This window comes from Schistocerca gregaria, unplaced genomic scaffold (assembly GCF_023897955.1).
Source record: "Schistocerca gregaria isolate iqSchGreg1 unplaced genomic scaffold, iqSchGreg1.2 ptg000378l, whole genome shotgun sequence".
NCBI classification, from domain to species: Eukaryota; Metazoa; Arthropoda; class Insecta; order Orthoptera; family Acrididae; genus Schistocerca; species Schistocerca gregaria.
This window is the reverse complement of record NW_026061824.1, coordinates 15171286-15194865: the sequence shown is the minus strand read 5'-3', so window position 1 is coordinate 15194865 and position 23580 is coordinate 15171286. Positions and strand designations below refer to the sequence as shown.

The 23580-nt window shown below is 25.9% G+C and overlaps 2 long non-coding RNA genes across 2 annotated transcripts; one reads left to right on the top strand and one right to left on the bottom strand.

The window, feature by feature from the left end:
• The first annotated feature begins 5260 nt into the window (after positions 1-5260).
• Positions 5261-21147, top strand: LOC126309710 (uncharacterized). The gene is made up of 2 exons (XR_007554356.1): positions 5261-5360; positions 20971-21147. It is a non-coding gene; the product is annotated as an uncharacterized LOC126309710 (long non-coding RNA).
• On the bottom strand, positions 5605-21991 carry LOC126309709 (uncharacterized). Its single transcript, XR_007554355.1, has 2 exons — positions 21318-21991; positions 5605-5717 (listed from the first exon to the last, which is right to left on the bottom strand). It is a non-coding gene; the product is annotated as an uncharacterized LOC126309709 (long non-coding RNA).
• Positions 21992-23580: the final 1589 nt, after the last annotated feature.

Sequence of the window (23580 nt, the reverse complement as noted above, 5' to 3'; positions counted from 1 at the left end):
CATAATAATAAATATAATTTCAACCACCAAAATTTAACATTCATGCAATAGAAATCAAAATAGCAACATCACCAATACGATTAGAAAGTGCAGTTAATATACCCGCACTATAAGATTTTACATTTTGATAATAAATAACTAAACAATAAGAAACTAAACCTAAACCATCTCAATCTAATAAAATTCTAATTCAATTAGGGCTAATAATTAAAAAACCTATAGAAAGAATAAATATTAAAACAATAATAATAAAACGATTTATATTCTTTTCACCAGATATATAATCCTCTCTATAATAAATAACCAAAGAAGAAATATATATAACAAAAGATATAAAAATAAGAGATATTGAATCCAAAATTAAAGTTATAACAACTATAGAACCATTTAAATTGAAAAGCTCTCACTCAACAAAAACTCTATAATCAATTATTAAATAATAAATACCTAAAATAAAAATTATAGTTCTTTTAAAAAACAAAGAAAAAAAACTCAAAGAACAAATAGAAAATAAATTCACGGCCTAAGATGAAAAACTTCATATCATTGATTCCACAAAACAAGAAAATTAAACAAAGAAATATTCACCCTTTAAACAGAGAATATTTAAAGGTAATCAATGTAAAAGTAAAAGATGATATTCACGAAAATAACCAAGAGAACAAGTATAAACACCAGAATAATAACTTCCATGCTGAGAATAACAATATATATACAAAGTATAAACAGCTCTAAAAAAAAGATAAAAAAATCAAAGCAAAGAATCTAAAAGAAGATCAAGATATAATTCTATTTAATAATCTAATTTCACCTACCAAATTTAAAGAAGGAGGAGCAGCCATATTTGATGATCTTAAAAGAAATCATCATAAAGCCATTCTTGGCATCAAATTAATTATACACTTGTTAATTAATAATCTTCGTCTACCTAAACGTTCATAAATAATATTAGATAAACAAAATAAACCAGAAGAACATAAACCATGACCGACCATTAGAGAAAGAGAACCTACACAACCTCATCAATTCATAGTCATCAATCCACCAATAACCATTCTTATATGAGCAACAGAAGAATATGCAATTAAAGACTTTAAATCAACCTGACGAAAACAAATAAATCTTACAATAACACCCCCAGATAAACCTAAAGATAATCAAAAATAATTAAACTTTAAACCCAAATAAGAAATAACCTTTATAACACGAAAAATACCATAACCACCTAACTTCAATAAAACACCAGCAAGAATCATTCTACCTGAAATAGGGGCCTCTACATGAGCCTTAGGAAGTCATAAATGAACCAAAAATATAGGTATCTTAACTAAAAAAGCCAAAATTATAAATACATAAAACATAAAATAATAAGAACCAAAAGCAACTAATAAAGGAAAATATAAAGTATTAGAAAAATCATAAACCTTAAATAAGACCAATAATAAAGGCAATCTAGCAACCAAAGTATAAAAAATTAAATAAACACCAGCCTGCAAACGCTCAGGCTGATAACCCCAACCCAAAATTAAAAGTAAAGTAGGAACTAATCTAGCCTCAAAAAAAATATAAAAAGAAAGAAGACTTAATCTAGCAAATGAACAGTAAAGCATAATTATTAAAATTAAAACCATAAAAACAAAAAAATTAGAATGATATGAACTTAAATAAACTGAACCTCTAGCAGTGATTATTAAAGAACAAATCCAAAAACTAAGCAAAATTAAACTAAAAGAAAAATAATCAATACCAAAATAATATCTAATTATATTCAAATCAGCATATGAATAAACACAAATTATAAACACAAAACTCGACAGAAACATTAAAGAATGAACCAACCATCTACAATTATTTAATAAACAAAGAGGGATCAAAAAAATAGTTATAAATAAATACTTTAACATAAAGATAAACCAAAAGAATTAAAAAAAATCATTACCATGAGAACGAATTATTGAAACTAAAAATAGAAAGACCTAAAGCACCCTCACAAACAGAAAAAACTAAAAAAATAACAGGAAAAAAATAATCATATTCAAACTCAATAAGAAAAACAATAACTAATATAAATAAAGAAAGAACAATATATTCTAATCTCAAAAGAACCATTATAAATGTTTACGTTTAGAAGAAAAAACATAAACACCAGCAAAATAAATCAATAAAGAAGTAAAAATAGAAAATATAAACATTAGTTTTAATAGTTTAAAAAAAACGCCGGTCTTGTAAACCGGAAATAAGTCCAGCCCCCACTTTCAAAATTTCAGAGGTGGAAAAGCTTCCATCATCGGTCCCAAAAACCGATATTTTAAATAAACTAACCCCTGAAATGATCAAAATAATAATTATATCATTATCAAATGTAATAAATATTAATTTTATTAAATTAAGACACCCAATATCAATAATGCTTTTTATTATCCTTCAAACCTTCCTAGTTGGATTAATAACAGGAACAATAATAGAAAGATATTGATTATCATATATTTTATTTTTAACATTTCTTGGTGGTATATTAGTATTATTTATTTATATTACTAGAATTGCATCAAACGAAATATTTCAGCCTAAATCAATTACTATAATTATTACATTAATAATGTGAGTATTTATCATATCAATAATAATTATTCTAGATATATCAATATTTATAGACTTTTTCAAAAACACCGAAACTATAAATATTGATAATTCAAACAATTATCAAGAAATAACAATATCTTTAGAAAAAATATATAACAGACCTACATTTATTATTACAATAATAATAATTATTTATTTATTTTTAGCACTACTAGCAGTTGTTAAAATCACTAATATTAATCAGGGACCTATTCGTAAAATAAGATAATTACTAATGAATAAACCCTTACGATTAAGACATCCTTTAATTAAAATTATTAATAACTTTTTAATTGACTTACCTGCCCCAACAAATATTTCATTTTGATGAAATTTTGGATCCCTATTAGGGTTATGTTTGGTAATTCAATTCGTAACTGGACTATTTTTAGCTATACATTATACACCAAATATTGAAATAGCATTCAGTAGTGTAGTACACATCTGCCGAGACGTAAATAATGGTTGAATTATCCGAACCTTACATGCAAATGAAGCATCTATATTTTTTACTTGTATTTACTTACATGTAGGACGGGGAATTTACTACGGATCTTATATATATATATATATACATACCTGAATAATTGGTACAGTGATTTTATTTTTAGTTATAGCAACTGCATTTATAGGATATGTCTTACCCTGAGGCCAAATATCTTTTTGAGGTGAAACAGTAATTACTAATTTATTATCAGCAATCCCATACTTAGGAACAGATTTAGTCCAATGAGTATGAGGAGGATTCGCTGTTGATAATGCAACATTAAATCGATTCTTCACATTCCAATTTGTATTACCATTTATTATTGCTGCTATAGCAGCAATTCATTTATTTTTTCTTCACCAAACAGGATCAAATAATCCTCTTGGACTAAATGGAGATATTGAAAAAATTCCATTCCATCCATACTTTACCTTTAAATATTCTATTACATTTGTAATAATAACATCATTATTAATTATACTATGTTTAATCAATCCTTACCTATTAGGAGATCCAGATAACTTTGTACCTGCCAACCCATTAGTAACACCAGTTCACATTCAACCAGAGTGATATTTCTTATTTGCATATGCAATTCTACGATCTATCCCTAATAAGTTAGGAGGTGTTATTGCATTATTTTTATCAATTAGAATCTTAATAATTTTACCATTTTATAATAAAACACCATTCTGAGGTATTCAATTTTACCCTATTAATCAAATTTTATTCTGAATTATAGTAGTTGTTGTATGCTTACTAACGTGAATTGGTAAACGACCTGTTGAAGAACCTTATATTATAACAGGTCAAATCTTAACAATTATTTACTTTACATATTTCTTAATTAATGTCCATGTAGCAAACGCATGAGATAAATTAATTAAGGAGTAAAAGTTAATTAGCTTAGGAAAAGCATATGTTTTGAAAACTTAAAATTAGAAGTATAACTCTTCTATTAACTTTTCTCAAAAAATTTCACTAAACAAATGAGATAAATAAAATCTTTAAACCAACAAAGAAAATAAAAAAATTTAAAGATAAAGGTAAAAAACTTTTTCAAGCTAAGTACATTAATTTATCATAACGAAACCGTGGTAATGTTCCACGAACCCAAATAAAACCAAAAGATATAATAGCAAGCTTAATAAAAAATATAAAACAATAAAAATCACCGCCTAAAATAATTAAAGCCAATAATATTCTTATGAAAACAATTCTAGTATATTCAGCTAAAAAAATTAAAGTAAAACCACCCGCACCATACTCAATATTAAATCCTGAAACTAACTCAGATTCCCCTTCAGCAAAATCGAAAGGAGTACGATTAGTTTCAGCTAAACAAGAAGCAAAACAAGCTAAAGCTAAAGGAAAAGAAATAATAATAAACCAAAAATAAAGCTGATAGTTTATAAAATCAAACATATTAAAACTACCAATTAAAATAATTAAAGACAATAAAATTAAAGCTAAACTAACTTCATAAGAAATTGTTTGAGCAACAGAACGAAGAGAACCTAACAATGAATAATTTGAATTAGAAGATCAACCAGCAATCATAACAGTATAAACACCTAATCTAGTACAACATAAAAAAAACAAAAATCCATAAGAAAAAGAACACATATAAGTTAAATAAGGAAAAATTACTCAAACGGCTAAAGAAATCATTAAATTAAATACAGGGGAAAAATAATAAAGTAGGTAATTAGATATAATAGGAATTGGCTGCTTCTTACAAATTAACGTAATAGTATCTCTAAATAGCTGAGGAATTCCAACAAAACCTACCTTATTTGGACCCTTTCGAATCTGGATATAACCTAAAACCTTACACTCTAATAAAGTTAAAAAGGCAACACTAATTAAAACACAAATAACCAATAAAAGAAAATTCAAAATAAATATAAATAAATCATACAGTATCAATACTATTTGTAGAAAAAATCTACATAAACGAATTCTAAATTCAACACATTAATCTGTCAAAATAGTAAATAAATTAATATTAATCAATATAACAAAAATATTTTAACCATATGGTCCTTTCGTACTAATATGGATTAATAATCTTAGGATAGAAACCGACCTGGCTCACGCCGGTCTGAACTCAGATCATGTAAGAATTTAAAGGTCGAACAGACCTAATCATTGGGCTCCTGCACCCAACATTTTTCTTAATCTAACATCGAGGTCGCAATCTCCTTTGTCGATATGAGCTCTCAAAAACAATTACGCTGTTATCCCTAAGGTAACAATCTTATGATCATAAATTATTGATCAAAATAACAAACATAAATAAATGATATAATAATGAAGAGTTTATCTATTCTTCATGTCACCCCAACAAAACATCATCATTAAATATAGAAAGACAAACAAAAAACTATATAAAAGTAAAATGTCAAGCTCTATAGGGTCTCCTCGCCCTAAAGAAGAATTTAAGCCTTTTGACTCAAAAGTTAAATTCAAAAATTTATTAAGAGACAGTTGATTTCTCGTCAAGCCATTCATTCCAGCCACTAATTAAGAGACTAATGATTATGCTACCTTTGCACGGTTAAAATACCGCGGCTCTTTAAAAATACGCTCAGTGAGCAGGCCAGACCTCAAAGTATTAACAAGAGGACATGTTTTTTATAAACAGGCGGAAATCAATTTTGCCTAGTTCCTTATAATAAGTTCACAAGGTAAAAATTTTATACAAATAAATATACTAATTCTATCATTATTACAAAAGTTTTAAAATTAAATTAATAATCTTAATAAAAAACCTAAAATATTTATAAAATCAAAATAAAAAATAATGAACTAAAACGTAATCTTAAAGATAGCTGGTTTAAAGCTTACTATTATATTTATATAAAGAAAATTATAGGTTATTACCACAAAGCTTATCCCTTGAAGAATAAATAAGTTAATATTTTTACTTAAAAAATTAAATAAAAACAAATAACTTTAAAAAATTAAATTTTTTCTTAAGAAACTAGATATTTTGGGAAACGATTAACATCTCATTTCTATAAATAATTTAATAATAATTATGATACATTAACTATAAATTATTTATAAATCAACCCAAATCGAGACAAGTAAAATAAATACTAAAATTTTGATAAACCCTGATACAAAAGGTACAATAAATAAAATCTACTTAAAAAAATTTAAAATTATATTTCATATAACACTTACATTACCAATACACTATAATTTAAAAAATCAATTCTATAAAATATACTAAGACAAAATACAATAAAATTATTTATATTAAATAATTAAATAAACAAAAAATAAATATAATAAAATAAATATTCAAGATATCCTGATTTGCACAGAAAAATTTTCAGTGTAAATGCAACACTTTACTAATAAGTTATATCTTGAAACTCTTCCTAGATACACTTTCCAGTACATCTACTATGTTACGACTTATCTCATCTAAATTGAAGCTACTTTAAAATAAAATAGAATAATCAATAATGAGAGCGACGGGCGATGTGTACACATCTCAGAGCCAATATCAGTTAAATTAAATAAATTAAATTACTATCAAATCCACCTTCATTAACAGTATTTCACTATCAAATCCGTTATAAACAAAAATCTATTTAACCCACCTCCTCTTAACTATAAGCTGCATCTTGACCTGAAATATTTTATAATTATAAATCTTGAGAATTATAACTCTAAAAAGATTCTCTGATAACGGAGATATACAAACAAATAAATTAAGTAGAGTAAATCGTGTATTATCAATCATGGGGTAGGTTCCTCTGAATGGAATGAGATACCGCCAAATTCTTTGGGTTTAAAGACCTTAACTAATAGTACCCAGGTAAATATAATTAACATTTAAAATAATAGGGTATCTAATCCTAGTTTATTATTTAAATTTCACAGATTCATAAAAAGGGCCACAAATAAATTTTAACATTTCACCTTACAAATTTATATTTCAACCCTAGTAGTATAAACAACTGTTTTAACCAATAATATTCATTTGTATCAATCGTATAACCGCGGCTGCTGGCACGAATTATGCCGATACTAAATCAATTGCTAAATCCAAAATCACTTGATAATTAAATCAAATTACTGCAAAAAGAACATTTAGTCTAACAAAACTTACATATAATACAAAGAAAAAGTGAATAAACAAGCAAGAATAAAACTTTTAAAAATAAAAAATAAGAAATTTTTAAATTTATTAAATCAGGAAAAAATAAAAGATTCAAATATTTAAAGAAAAAAAAGAAAAAAACCACAAACATTAACAAAAAAAAAAGAAACGCCCCCTGTATGACCACAACAACTTCTCTATTATATATAATTAAAGATTAATATGGAACATGTATAGCAATAAATGTATTATATTCTTTCTTATTTAATCTTTCTTTGCACTAATAAATAAAGAAAGATTAAATAATATAATAAATATATTTTATACAATTATGTAACTTAATATAATATGTTATTAATATGATTCTTTTTTTATATTAAGTTAACTTATATATATGTTAGGTAAATAGTCTAATTACAGATAATTTATATTAATTATATTATTATAATAAATATAATTATTTATATTAATTATAATATTATATATTTAAAATTAATAATCATAATTATTATATCCAATTATAATAATATTAAATATTAAATTACATATTATTATATATATTATATTATAATAACCTATTTTAAGCTAAAAACATAAGTAGCTATAATCCTAGGTAAATAAGTGTATTAAAATAATCAATTGATAATGATAAAATAAACTTATAATCTTTTAATTTTAGTTAAATGTAATATATAAATATAAATCATTTATTATATATATATATATATATATATATATATATATATATATATATATATATATATATATATATATATATATATATAAATAAAAGGAGCAGGATAAATTAATCCTAATTAAACAAAATAATACATAAAATAATTTCAAAAAAAACTCTCGATTTATATATTAAATAAATGAAGTGCCTGTTAAAGGGTTACCTTGATAGGGTAAATAAATTAAATAAAATTACCTTCATTAAAATTACATGAGATAGAATTAAACTATCTCCTTTAGTATCAAAAACTAACGTGCATCATACACCTTAATGTAAAAAGGTAAGCTAAACAAGCTAATGGGTTCATACCCCATTTATAGAGGTATCAATCCTCTCCTTTTTAATGACCAACAACTCTACAAAACTTCTCTTCCTATTAACATTAATGATAGGAACGATCCTGTCCATTTCATCAAATTCCTGATTTGGGGTTTGAATAGGACTTGAGATCAACTTGCCTTCATTTATTCCACTCCTAACAAGAAATAAAAATATAATAATAAACGAATCATCAATTAAATATTTTATTGTCCAAGCAATAGCATCGACAATACTATTATTTTCAATTTTGCTGATTCAAATAAAATATCCCGTGGGATGGGAAACAGAATTTATCCCATCAATAATAATTAGATCTAGATTATTATTAAATATTAGAGCTGCACCTTTCCATTTCTGATTTCCAGTAGTTATAGGAGCATCAAGATGAAATAATAGTTTAACATTAATAACATGACAAAAAATCGCCCCAATAATGGTCTTATCTTATTGTATTCAATTAAGAACTTTCATTTGAACAATTATTATCTTAAGAATTATTATTGGGGCAATAGGAGGTTTGAATCAAACATCCTTACGACAACTTTTAGCATATTCATCAATCAGACACCTAGGTTGAATAATTAGATCATTAACAGTCAGAGAAAACATCTGAGAACTATACTTCATTATTTACTCACTATTAAGATTAATTATAGTTTTATTATTTAAGCAAATAAATTTATTTTTCATAAATCAAATTTATTCAGCCAGAAATATAAAAACCGAAATTAAATTCATAATATTCTTATCTTTACTATCTTTAGGTGGCCTACCACCATTCCTTGGATTCTTACCAAAATGAATTGTAATACAATCGTTAATAGAAAACAATATAACAACTATTATAACTATTATAGTTGTATTAACTACAATTACACTCTACTACTATATACGTATTAGATTCTCAGCTCTAATTATATCATACACAGAAAATTCGTGATCTATAAAGATAAAGTCCCAAAAATTAAGAATCATTCTTCCTGTAACAGTAATAATTTCAACGATAGGATTGATTTCAACATCAACCTTAATTTTATTATAATAAGGACTTAAGTTAATCAAACTAAAAACCTTCAAAGTTATAATTAAAAGAATAATCTTTTAGGCCTTAGTAAAATTTTACACCTCTAGAATTGCAGTCTAGAATCATAATTGAATATAAGACCTAAATATGGTAAGAGAGAAAACATCTCATAAGTAGATTTACAGTCTACCACCTAAAATTCAGCCATCTTACCGCAAAAATGATTATTCTCAACAAACCATAACGACATTGGTACTTTATACTTCCTATTTGGAGCATGAGCAGGAATAGTAGGAACATCAATAAGAATACTTATTCGTGCTGAACTTGGTCAACCCGGATCTCTAATTGGGGATGACCAGATTTATAATGTTATTATTACAGCTCACGCATTCGTAATAATTTTCTTTATAGTAATACCTATTATAATTGGTGGATTTGGTACTTTACTTGTTCCACTAATAATTGGTGCACCAGATATAGCATTTCCACGAATAAATAATATAAGTTTTTGATTACTACCACCTTCACTAACCCTTCTTCTTACATCTTCTATAGTAGATAATGGTGCTGGTACAGGATGAACAGTTTACACTCCTTTAGCAGGAGCTATTGCACACGGGGGTGCATCTGTAGATCTAGCTATTTTTTCACTGCACTTAGCAGGTGTATCATCTATTCTTGGTGCAGTGAATTTCATTACAACAGCAATTAATATACGATCAGAAAGTATAACTTTAGATCAAACACCTTTATTTGTATGATCTGTAGCTATTACAGCATTACTTCTCCTTCTTTCACTTCCAGTTTTAGCAGGAGCTATTACTATATTATTAACAGACCGAAATTTAAATACATCATTCTTTGACCCTGCAGGAGGGGGTGACCCAATTCTATATCAACATTTATTTTGATTCTTTGGACACTCAGAAGTTTATATTTTAATTCTACCGGGGTTCGGAATTATTTCACATATTGTATGTCAAGAAAGAGGAAAAATTGAATCATTTGGAACATTAGGTATGATTTATGCTATACTATCAATTGGACTAATAGGATTTATTGTATGAGCACATCATATATTTACAGTAGGAATGGATGTTGACACACGAGCATATTTTACATCAGCAACAGTAATTATTGCTGTACCTACAGGAATTAAGGTATTTAGATGATTAGCTACATTATATGGAACTAAATTCAAGTTCAATCCACCATTATTATGAGCTCTAGGATTTATTTTCCTATTTAAAATTGGTGGATTAACAGGATTAGTATTAGCAAATTCATCACTTGGTATTGTATTACATGATACATATTATGTAGTAGCCCACTTTCATTATGTATTATCTATAGGAGCAGTATTTGCAATTATAGGAGGTGTTATTCAATGATATCCACTATTTACAGGATTAACTATAAATAATACATGATTAAAAATCCAATTTACAATTATATTCATTGGAGTAAACTTAACATTCTTTCCCCAACACTTCCTAGGATTAGCAGGAATACCTCGACGATACTCAGACTACCCAGACCCATTTACATCATGAAATGTAGTATCAAGAATTGGGTCTACAATTTCTATTGTAGGAATCATTATATTCATTGTAATTATATGAGAAAGAATGGTTACAAACCAAGCAATTATATTTAGAGCTAACATAAGAAGATCAACAGAATGACTACAAAATAAACTTCCTGCTGAACATAGTTACTCAGAATTACCATTAATCTCTAGATTCTAATGTGGCAGATTAGTGCTGTAGATTTAAGCTCTACAAATAAAGGTTTGACCTTTTATTAGAAAATATTTATTATTGGCAACATGATCAAATTTAGCTCTTCAAGATGGAGCTTCACCATTAATGGAGCAATTATCATTCTTTCATGATCATACTATGGTCGTATTATTATTAATTACAGTAATTGTAGGTTATGCCTTAAGTTATATATTATTTATTGCCTATACTAACCGTAATATACTCCATGGACATTTAATTGAAACAATCTGAACAGCTTTACCAGCAATTACATTAATTTTTATTGCCCTTCCATCATTACGACTATTATATTTACTTGATGATTCAGTAGATGCAATAATTACACTTAAAACCATTGGACGACAATGATATTGAAGATATGAATATTCAGACTTCATAGATGTAGAATTTGACACTTACATAACACCAGAACAAGACCTAGAAAATGATGGATTTCGACTGCTAGATGTAGATAACCGAACAATCCTACCAATAAATACAGAAGTACGAGTATTAATAAAAGCATCAGATGTTTTACACTCATGAGCAGTTCCTGCATTAGGGGTTAAAATTGATGCAACGCCAGGTCGGTTAAATCAAGGAACATTCACAATAAATCGACTTCGATTATTCTTTGGACAATGCTCAGAAATCTGTGGAGCAAACCACAGATTTATACCAATTGTAATTGAAAGAACTTCAGTAAATTTATTTATTAAGTGATTATCTAAGATAATTTAAGGAGTTAGTTAAAATAAATAACATTAGAGTGTCAATCTAAAGTAACTAAAAAAATTAGTACACCTTGAAATTCATCAGATGACTGAAAGTAAGTAATGGTCTCTTAAACCAAATAATAGTAAATTAACTACTACTTCTGATGGGGAAATTATATCCAAATCAATATCCCCTCTTATATGATTGTCACTATTCATTATATTTTCAGCTACATTAATCTTGTTTAATCAAATAAACTTCTTCTCATTTAAACCTAACCTTATTAAAAGAGTTGAAAAAGGAACAATTGAAATAAAAAACTTAAATTGAAGATGATAACAAATTTATTCTCAACATTTGACCCATCAACTAACATCTTTAATTTATCATTAAATTGAACTATAACATTTCTAGGACTATTATTAATCCCATCACTATTTTGACTTACACCATCACGAATTAACATTATCTGAAATAAACTAAATTTAACCTTACATAATGAATTTAAAACACTACTTGGACCAAAATCATTTAATGGAACAACATTCATTTTCATCTCAATTTTTATTATAATATTATTTAACAATTTCATAGGATTATTCCCTTATATTTTTACTAGAACAAGACATTTAGCATTAACATTTGCAATTGCCCTACCTATATGACTAAGATTTATATTATTTGGATGAATTAACCATACTAATCATATATTTACACACCTTGTACCACAAGGTACACCGCCTGCATTAATATCATTTATAGTACTAATTGAAACAATTAGTAATGTTATTCGACCAGGTACATTAGCAGTACAGTTAGCAGCAAATATAATTGCAGAACACTTATTATTAACCTTATTAGGAAACACAGGACCATCTATAGCAATAAACTTAATCTCATTACTAATTATTGGACAAATACTTCTATTAATTCTAGAATCAGCAGTAGCAATAATTCAAGCCTATGTTTTCTCAATTCTAAGAAATCTATACTCTAGAGAAGTATATTAAACCTATGTTAACAACTCACTCAAACCACCCATTCCACTTAGTAGACTATAGACCTTGACCATTAACAGGAGCAATTGGAGCAATAGTCCTAGTATCAGGACTAGCAAAATGATTCCACCTATTTAATATTAACTTATTCATAATTGGATTTGGAATTACCCTACTAACCATAATTCAATGATGACGAGATGTAGTACGAGAAGGAACATATCAAGGATTACATACAGGATTTGTATCAATTGGATTACGATGAGGAATAATTTTATTTATTGCATCAGAGGTATTATTTTTCGTTTCTTTTTTTGAGCATTCTTTAGAAGAAGATTAGCACCAACAATTGAACTAGGAATACTATGGCCTCCAATAGGAATTCAACCCTTTAACCCTATACAAATTCCATTACTTAATACAGCTATTCTTTTAGCATCAGGAGTAACAGTAACATGAGCACATCAAAGTTTAATAGAATCTAATCATACTCAAGCACTACAAGGATTATTCTTCACAGTGTTATTAGGACTATACTTTACAATACTTCAAGCATATGAATATTGAGAAGCACCTTTTACCATTGCAGATGCAGTTTATGGATCAACATTCTTTGTTGCAACAGGATTCCATGGTTTACACGTAATTATTGGAACAATCTTTTTATCAACATGTCTACTTCGACACTCAATAAATCAAATCTCACCAAGAAACCACTTTGGATTTGAAGCAGCAGCATGATACTGACACTTCGTAGACGTAGTATGATTATTCTTATATATCTCTATTTATTGATGAGGTAGATAATTGTTTTTCTAGTATAAATAGTACATTTGACTTCCAATCAGAAAGCTTGATATAAATCAAGAAAAACAATTATAATTCTATCAACAAGAGTTTTCATTACATTTATTATTCCAATAATTGTTATAATACTGGCAACAACACTATCAAAAAAATTAATTAATGATCGAGAAAAAAGATCACCGTTTGAATGTGGGTTTGATCCAAAAAGATCAGCACGAATACCATTCTCACTACGATTCTTCCTAATCGCAGTAATCTTTTTAATTTTTGATGTAGAAATTGCACTAATTCTACCAATTGTAATTATTTTTAAAACATCAGACATTATAATCTGAACAGTATCAACAATATTTTTTATTCTAGTACTACTAGGTGGACTATACCATGAATGAAATCAAGGAGCATTACAGTGAGCAGAATAAAGGGTTGTAGTTAAACATAACATTTGGGTTGCATTCAAAAAGTATTGATATTATCAATCAACCTTAAATAGAATAAGAAGCGAAATATTGCAGTCAGTTTCGACCTGGAAGATTGGTATGTACTACCCTTATTCTTATTAATTGAAGCCAAAAAGAGGCGTATTACTGTTAATAATATAATGGAACTATAATAACTCCAATTAAGGAAATGTAAAGCCAATATGAAAGCTGCTAACTTTTTATATTAGCAGTTAAACTCCGTTAACATTTCTAAAATTTATATAGTTTAAATAAAACATTACATTTTCACTGTAAAAACAATATATCTATATTTATAAATACCTAAAAAAAATACTTCCTTAACATCTTCAGTGTCACGCTCTAATTATAAGCTATTTAAGTAAACGAAAAATATTATTACCAAAATAAATATTCAAAAAATAAAAGTTAAAAGATAAATCTTGAAATTAGAATCATATCAACCTTGAATATAACCAATTAAATAAATAAATAATCTATATAAACCTTGACCACCAAGTAATTCACCTCAACCATAATCAAATGACTTAGATGAATAATAACCTATTTTTAAAAGGAAAATATCTAATAAACTTAGTTGAAAGAAAAGGTATAAATCATATAGAACCGGCAAATCTAACAAAAGAAAGTATACTTAAAGAAAATAAATTCTGATAAAAATCAAATTTAGAAATAAGATAACCTAAATAATCACCTAAAATAACAACTGTAATAGTTAAAAACATTAAATAATCAGGTAAAGCAATCACATGAGGAATAGGAAAAATTAATCAAGATAAAAGACTATCACCAAAAACAGCAACAAACAATAGACCAATTATTCCAAACGAAATATAATAACCCTTATCATCAAAAGAAAATCTAGAATAAAAATTATTATCACCAGATATTGAATAATAAAACAAACGAAAAGAATAAGAAGCAGTTAAACCAGTAGAAAAAAATAAAGAAAAAAAATTAAACAATTAATTCATCTTAAACAAACCATCTCAAGAATTAAATCCTTTGAATAAAATCCCGCTAAAAAAGGTATACCACACAAAGATAAACTAGAAACATTAAAACAAACTGAAGTTAAAGGTACGAAATTAACAATTGATCCTATAAAACGAATATCCTGAGAATCCTTCAAATTATGAATTATTGAACCTGCACATATAAATAATAATGCCTTAAATAAAGCATGAGCCAATAAATGAAAAAATGCAAGCTTTGGATAACCCATAGCCAAAATTCTTATAATTAAACCAAGTTGTCTTAAAGTAGAAAGAGCAATAATCTTCTTCAAATCAAATTCAAAATTAGCACCCAATCCAGCCATAAAAATAGTTATACAACCAATTCAAAGTAAAAATCAACCACACTTATAAGTATCTAATATTGGTCTAAAACGAATTAATAAATAAACACCAGCAATAACAAGAGTAGAAGAATGAACTAAAGCAGAAACAGGAGTAGGAGCTGCTATAGCAGCAGGAAGTCATGAAGAAAAAGGAATCTGAGCTCTCTTAGTTATAGCTGCTAAAACAATTAATATAGTAATGAGCTTTATTTCAAAAGAATTAGAAATAAAATCATAATAATAAATATAATTTCAACCACCAAAATTTAACATTCATGCAATAGAAATCAAAATAGCAACATCACCAATACGATTAGAAAGTGCAGTTAATATACCCGCACTATAAGATTTTACATTTTGATAATAAATAACTAAACAATAAGAAACTAAACCTAAACCATCTCAATCTAATAAAATTCTAATTCAATTAGGGCTAATAATTAAAAAACCTATAGAAAGAATAAATATTAAAACAATAATAATAAAACGATTTATATTCTTTTCACCAGATATATAATCGTCTCTATAATAAATAACCAAAGAAGAAATATATATAACAAAAGATATAAAAATAAGAGATATTGAATCCAAAATTAAAGTTATAACAACTATAGAACCATTTAAATTGAAAAGCTCTCACTCAACAAAAACTCTATAATCAATTATTAAATAATAAATACCTAAAATAAAAATTATAGTTCTCGAAAAAAACAAAGAAAAAAAAACTCAAAGAACAAATAGAAAATAAATTCACGGCCTAAGATGAAAAACTTCATATCATTGATTCCACAAAACAATATTTTTAATTAAAATACTTAAGCAAATTAAACAAAGAAATATTCACCCTTTAAACAGAGAATATTTAAAGGTAATCAATGTAAAAGTAAAAGATGATATTCACGAAAATAACCAAGAGAACAAGTATAAACACCAGAATAATAACTTCCATGCTGAGAATAACAATATATATACAAAGTATAAACAGCTCTAAAAAAAGATAAAAAAATCAAAGCAAAGAATCTAAAAGAAGATCAAGATATAATTCTATTTAATAATCTAATTTCACCTACCAAATTTAAAGAAGGAGGAGCAGCCATATTTGATGATCTTAAAAGAAATCATCATAAAGCCATTCTTGGCATCAAATTAATTATACACTTGTTAATTAATAATCTTCGTCTACCTAAACGTTCATAAATAATATTAGATAAACAAAATAAACCAGAAGAACATAAACCATGACCGACCATTAGAGAAAGAGAACCTACACAACCTCATCAATTCATAGTCATCAATCCACCAATAACCATTCTTATATGAGCAACAGAAGAATATGCAATTAAAGACTTTAAATCAACCTGACGAAAACAAATAAATCTTACAATAACACCCCCAGATAAACCTAAAGATAATCAAAAATAATTAAACTTTAAACCCAAATAAGAAATAACTATTATAACACGAAAAATACCATAACCACCTAACTTCAATAAAACACCAGCAAGAATCATTCTACCTGAAATAGGGGCCTCTACATGAGCCTTAGGAAGTCATAAATGAACCAAAAATATAGGTATCTTAACTAAAAAAGCCAAAATTATAAATACATAAAACATAAAATAATAAGAACCAAAATCAACTATTAAAGGAAAATATAAAGTATTAGAAAAATCATAAACCTTAAATAAGACCAATAATAAAGGCAATCTAGCAACCAAAGTATAAAAAATTAAATAAACACCAGCCTGCAAACGCTCAGGCTGATAACCCCAACCCAAAATTAAAAGTAAAGTAGGAACTAATCTAGCCTCAAAAAAAATATAAGAAGAAAGAATACTTAATCTAGCAAATGAACAGTAGAGCATAATTATTAAAATTAAAACCATAAAAACAAAAAAAAATTAGAATGATATGAACTTAAATAAACTGAACCTCTAGCAGTGATTATTAAAGAACAAATGCAAAAACTAAGCAAAATTAAACTAAAAGAAAAATAATCAATACCAAAATAATATCTAATTATATTCAAATCAGCAGATGAATAAACACAAATTATAAACACAAAACTCGACAGAAACATTAAAGAATGTACCAACCATCAACAATTATTTAATAAACAAAGAGGGATCAAAAAAATAGTGATAAATAAATACTTTAACATAAAGATTTATTGAAACTAAAATAGAAAGACCTAAAGCACCCTCACAAACCGAAAAAACTAAAATAATAACAGGAAAAAAATAATCATAATCAAACTCAATATGAAAAACAATAACTAATATAAATAAAGAAAGAACAATATATTCTAATCTCAAAAGAACCATTAATAAATGTTTACATTTAGAAGAAAAAACATAAACACCAGCAAAACAAATCAATAAAGAAGTAAAAATAGAAAATATAAACATTAGTTTTCATAGTTTAAAAAAAACGCCGGTCTTGTAAACCGGAAATAAGTCCAGCCCCCACTTTCAAAATTTCAGAGGTGGAAAAGCTTCCATCATCGGTCCCCAAAACCGATATTTTAAATAAACTAACCCCTGAAATGATCAAAATAATAATTATATCATTATCAAATGTAATAAATATTAATTTTATTAAATTAAGACACCCAATATCAATATTGCTTTTTATTATCCTTCAAACCTTCCTAGTTGGATTAATAACAGGAACAATAATAGAAAGATATTGATTATCATATATTTTATTTTTAACATTTCTTGGTGGTATATTAGTATTATTTATTTATATTACAAGAATTGCATCAAACGAAATATTTCAGCCTAAATCAATTACTATAATTATTACATTAATAATGTGAGTATTTATCATATAAATATTAATTAATCTAGATATATCAATATTTATAGACTTTTTCAAATCACCGAAACTATAAATTTGATAATTCAATCAATTACCAAAAAATAACAATATCTTTAGAAAAATTATATAACAGACCAACATTTATTATTACAATAATAATAATTATTTATTTATTTTTAGCACTACTAGCAGTTGTTAAAATCACTAATATTAATCAGGGACCTATTCGTAAAATAAGATAATTAATAATGAATAAACCCTTACGATTAAGACATCCTTTAATTAAAATTATTAATAACTCTTTAATTGACTTACCTGCCCCAACAAATATTTCATTTTGATGAAATTTTGGATCCCTATTAGGGTTATGTTTGGTAATTCAATTCGTAACTGGACTATTTTTAGCTATACATTATACATCAAATATTAAAATAGCATTCAGTAGTGTAGTACACATCATCCGAGACGTAAATAATGGTTGAATTATCCGAACCTTACATGCAAATGGAGCATCTATATTTTTTATTTGTATTTACTTACATGTAGGACTGGGAATTTACTACGGATCTTATATATATATATATACATACCTGAATAATTGGTACAGTGATTTTATTTTTTGTTATAGCAACTGCATTTATAGGATATGTCTTACCCTGAGGCCAAATATCTTTTTGAGGTGCAACAGTAATTACTAATTTATTATCAGCAATCCCATACTTAGGAACAGATTTAGTCCAATGAGTATGAGGAGGATTCGCTGTTGATAATGCAACATTAAATCGATTCTTCACATTCCATTTTGTATTACCATTTATTATTGCTGCTATAGCAGCAATTCATTTATTTTTTCTTCACCAAACAGGATCAAATAATCCTCTTGGACTAAATGGAGATATTGAAAAAATTCCATTCCATCCATACTTTACCTTTAAGGATTCTATTACATTTGTAATAATAACATCATTATTAATTATACTATGTTTAATCAATCCTTACCTATTAGGAGATCCAGATAACTTTGTACCTGCCAACCCATTAGTAACACCAGTTCACATTCAACCAGAGTGATATTTCTTATTTGCATATGCAATTCTACGATCTATCCCTAATAAGTTAGGAGGTGTTATTGCATTATTTTTATCAATTAGAATCTTAATAATTTTACCATTTTATAATAAAACACCATTCCGAGGTATTCAATTTTACCCTATTAATCAAATTTTATTCTGAATTATAGTAGTTGTTGTATGCTTACTAACGTAAATTGGTAAACGACCTGTTGAAGAACCTTATATTATAACAGGTCAAAGCTTAACTATTTACTTTACATATTTCTTAATTAATGTCCATGTCGCAAACGCATGAGATAAAATAATTAAGGAATAAAAGTTAATTAGCTTAGGAAAAGCATATGTTTTGAAAACATAAAATTAGAAGTTTAACTCTTCTATTAACTTTTCTCAAAAAATTTCACTAAACAAATGAGATAAATAAAATCTTTAAACCAACAAAGAAATTAAAAAAAATTTAAAGATAAAGGTAAAAAACTTTTTCAAGCTAAGTACATTAATTTATCATAACGAAACCGTGGTAATGTTCCACGAACCCAAATAAAACAAAAAGATATAATAGCAAGCTTAATAAAAAATATAAAAGAATAAAAATCACCGCCTAAAAAAATTAAAGCCAATAATATTCTTATGAAAACAATTCTAGTATATTCAGCTAAAAAAATTAAAGTAAAACCACCCGCACCATACTCAATATTAAATCCTGAGACTAACTCAGATTCCCCTTCAGCAAAATCGAAAGGAGTACGATTAGTTTCAGCTAAACAAGAAGCAAAACAAGCTAAAGCTAAAGGAAAAGAAATAATAATAAACCAACAATAAAGCTGATAGTTTATAAAATCAAACATATTAAAACTACCAATTAAAATAATTAAAGACAATAAAATTAAAGCTAAACTAACTTCATAAGAAATTGTTTGAGCAACAGAACGAAGAGAACCTAACAATGAATAATTTGAATTAGAAGATCAACCAGCAATCATAACAGTATAAACACCTAATCTAGTACAACATAAAAAAACAAAAATCCATAAGAAAAAGAACACATATAAGTTAAATAAGGAAAAATTACTCAAACAGCTAAAGAAATCATTAAATTAAATACAGGGGAAAAATAATAAAGTAGTTAATTAGATATAATAGGAATTGGCTGCCCCTTACAAATTAACTTAATAGCATCTCTAAATAGCTGAGGAATTCCAACAAAACCTACCTTATTTGGACCCTTTCGAATCTGGATATAACCTAAAACCTTACGCTCTAATAAAGTTAAAAAGGCAACACTAATTAAAACACAAATAACCAATAAAAGAAAATTCAAAATAAATATAAATAAATCATACAGTATCAATACTATTTGTAGAAAAAATCTACATAAATGAATTCTAAATTCAACACATTAATCTGTCAAAATAGTATATAAATTAATATTAATCAATATACAAAAAATATTTTAACCATATGGTCCTTTCGTACTAATATGGATTAATAATCTTAGGATAGAAACCGACCTGGCTCACGCCGGTCTGAACTCAGATCATGTAAGATTTTAAAGGTCGAACAGACCTAATCATTGGGCTCCTGCACCCAAAATTTTTCTTAATCCAACATCGAGGTCGCAATCTGCTTTGTCGATATGAGCTCTCAAAAACAATTACGCTGTTATCCCTAAGGTAACTTAATCTTATGATCATAAATTATGGATCAAAATAACAAACATAAATAAATGATATAATAATGAAGAGTTTATCTATTCTTCATGTCACCCCAACAAAACATCATCATTAAATATAGAAAGACAAACAAAAAACTATATAAAAGTAAAATGTCAAGCTCTATAGGGTCTTCTCGTCCTAAAGAAGAATTTAAGCCTTTTGACTCAAAAGTTAAATTCAAAAGTTTATTAAGAGACAGTTGATTTCTCGTCAAGCCATTCATTCCAGCCACTAATGATTATGCTACCTTTGCACGGTCAAAATACCGCGGCTCTTTAAAAATACGCTCATTGAGCAGGCAAGACCTCAAAGTATTAACAAGAGGACATGTCTTTGATAAACAGGCGGAAATCAATTTTGCCTAGTTCCTTATAATAAGTTCACAAGGTAAAAATTTTATACAAATAAATATACTAATTCTATCATTATTACAAAAATTTTAAAATTAAATTAATAATCTTAATAAAAAACCTAAAATATTTATAAAATCAAAATAAAAAATAATGAACTAAAACGTAATCTTAAAGGTAGCTGGTTTAAAGCTTACTACTATATTTATAAAAAATAAATAATAGGTTATTAACTTCAAAGCTTATCCCTTAAAGAATAAGTAAGTTAATATTTTTACTTAAGAAATTAAATAAAAACAAATAACCTTAAAAAATTAAATTTTTTCTTAAGAAACTAGATATCTTGGGAAACGATTAACATCTCATTTCTATAAATAATTTAATAATAATTATGATGCATTAACTATAAATTATTTATAAATCAACCCATATCGAGACAAGTAAAATAAATACTAAAATTTTGATAAACCCTGATACAAAAGGTACAATAAATAAAATCTACTTAAAATATTTAAAATAATATTTCATAAAACACTTACATTACCAATACACTATAATTTAAAAAATCAATTCTATAAAATATACTAAGACAAAATACAATAAAATTATTTATATTATATAATTAAATAAAAAAAATATAATAAAATAAATAATCAAGATATCCTGATTTGCACAGAAAAATTTTCAGTGTAAATGAAACACTTTACTAATAAGTTATATCTTGAAACTCTTCCTAGATACACTTTCCAGTACATCTACTATGTTACGACTTATCTCATCTAAATTGAGCTACTTTAAAATAAAATAGAATAATCAATAATGAGAGCGACGGGCGATGTGTACACATCTCAGAGCCAAATTCAGTTAAATTAAATAAATTAAATTACTATCAAATCCACCTTCATTAACAGTATTTCACTATCAAATCTGTTATAAACAAAAATCTATTGTAACCCACCTCCTCTTAACTATAAGCTGCAGCTTGACCTGAAATATTTTATATTTATAAATCTTGAGAATTATAACTCTAAAAAGATTCTCTGGTAACGGAGATATACAAACAAAAAAATTAAGTAGAGTAAATCGTGTATTATCAATCATGGGTAGGTTCCTCTGAATGGAATGAGATACCGCCAAATTCTTTGGGTTTAAAGACCTTAACTAATAGTACCCTGGTAAATATAATTAACATTTAAAATAATAGGGTATCTAATCCTAGTTTATTATTTATATTTCACAGATTCATAAAAAGGGCCACAAATAAATTTTAACATTTCACATTACAAATTTATATAACAACCCTGGTAGTATAAACAACTGTTTTAACCAATAATATTCACTTGTATCAATCGTATAACCGCGGCTGCTGGCACGAATTATGCCGATACTAAATCAATTGCTAAATCCAAAATCACTTGATAATTAAATCAAATTACTGCAAAAAGAACATTTAGTCTAACAAAACTTACATATAATACAAAGAAAAAGTGAATAAACAAGCAAGAATAAAACTTTTAAAAATAAAAAATAAGAAATTTTTAAATTTATTAAATCAGGAAAAAATAAAAGATTCAAATATTTTGAAGAAAAAAAAGAAAAAAACCACAAACATTAACAAAAAAAAAGACACGCTCCCCTGTATGACCACAAAATCTTCTCTATTATATATAATTAAAGATTAATATGGAACATGTATAGCAATAAATGTATTATATTCTTTCTTATTTAATTTTTCTTTTCACTAATAAATAAAGAAAGATTAAATAATATAATAAATATATTTTATACAATTATGTAATTTAATATAATATGTTATTAATATGAATTCTTTTTTTATATTAATTTAACTTATATATATGATAGTTAAATAATCTAATTATAGATTATTTATATTAATTATATTAATATAATTAATATTATTATTTATATTAATTTTAATATTTTATATTTAAAATTAATAATCATATGTTTTATATCCAATTATAATAATATTAAATATTAAATTACATATTATTACATATATTATATTATAATAACCTATTTTAAGCTAAAAACATAAGTAGCTATAATCCTAGGTAAATTAGTGTATTAAAATAATCAATTGATAATGATAAAATAAACTTATAATCCTTTAATTTTAGTTAAATGTAATATATAAATATAAATTATTTAATATATATATATATATATATATATATATATATATATATATATATAT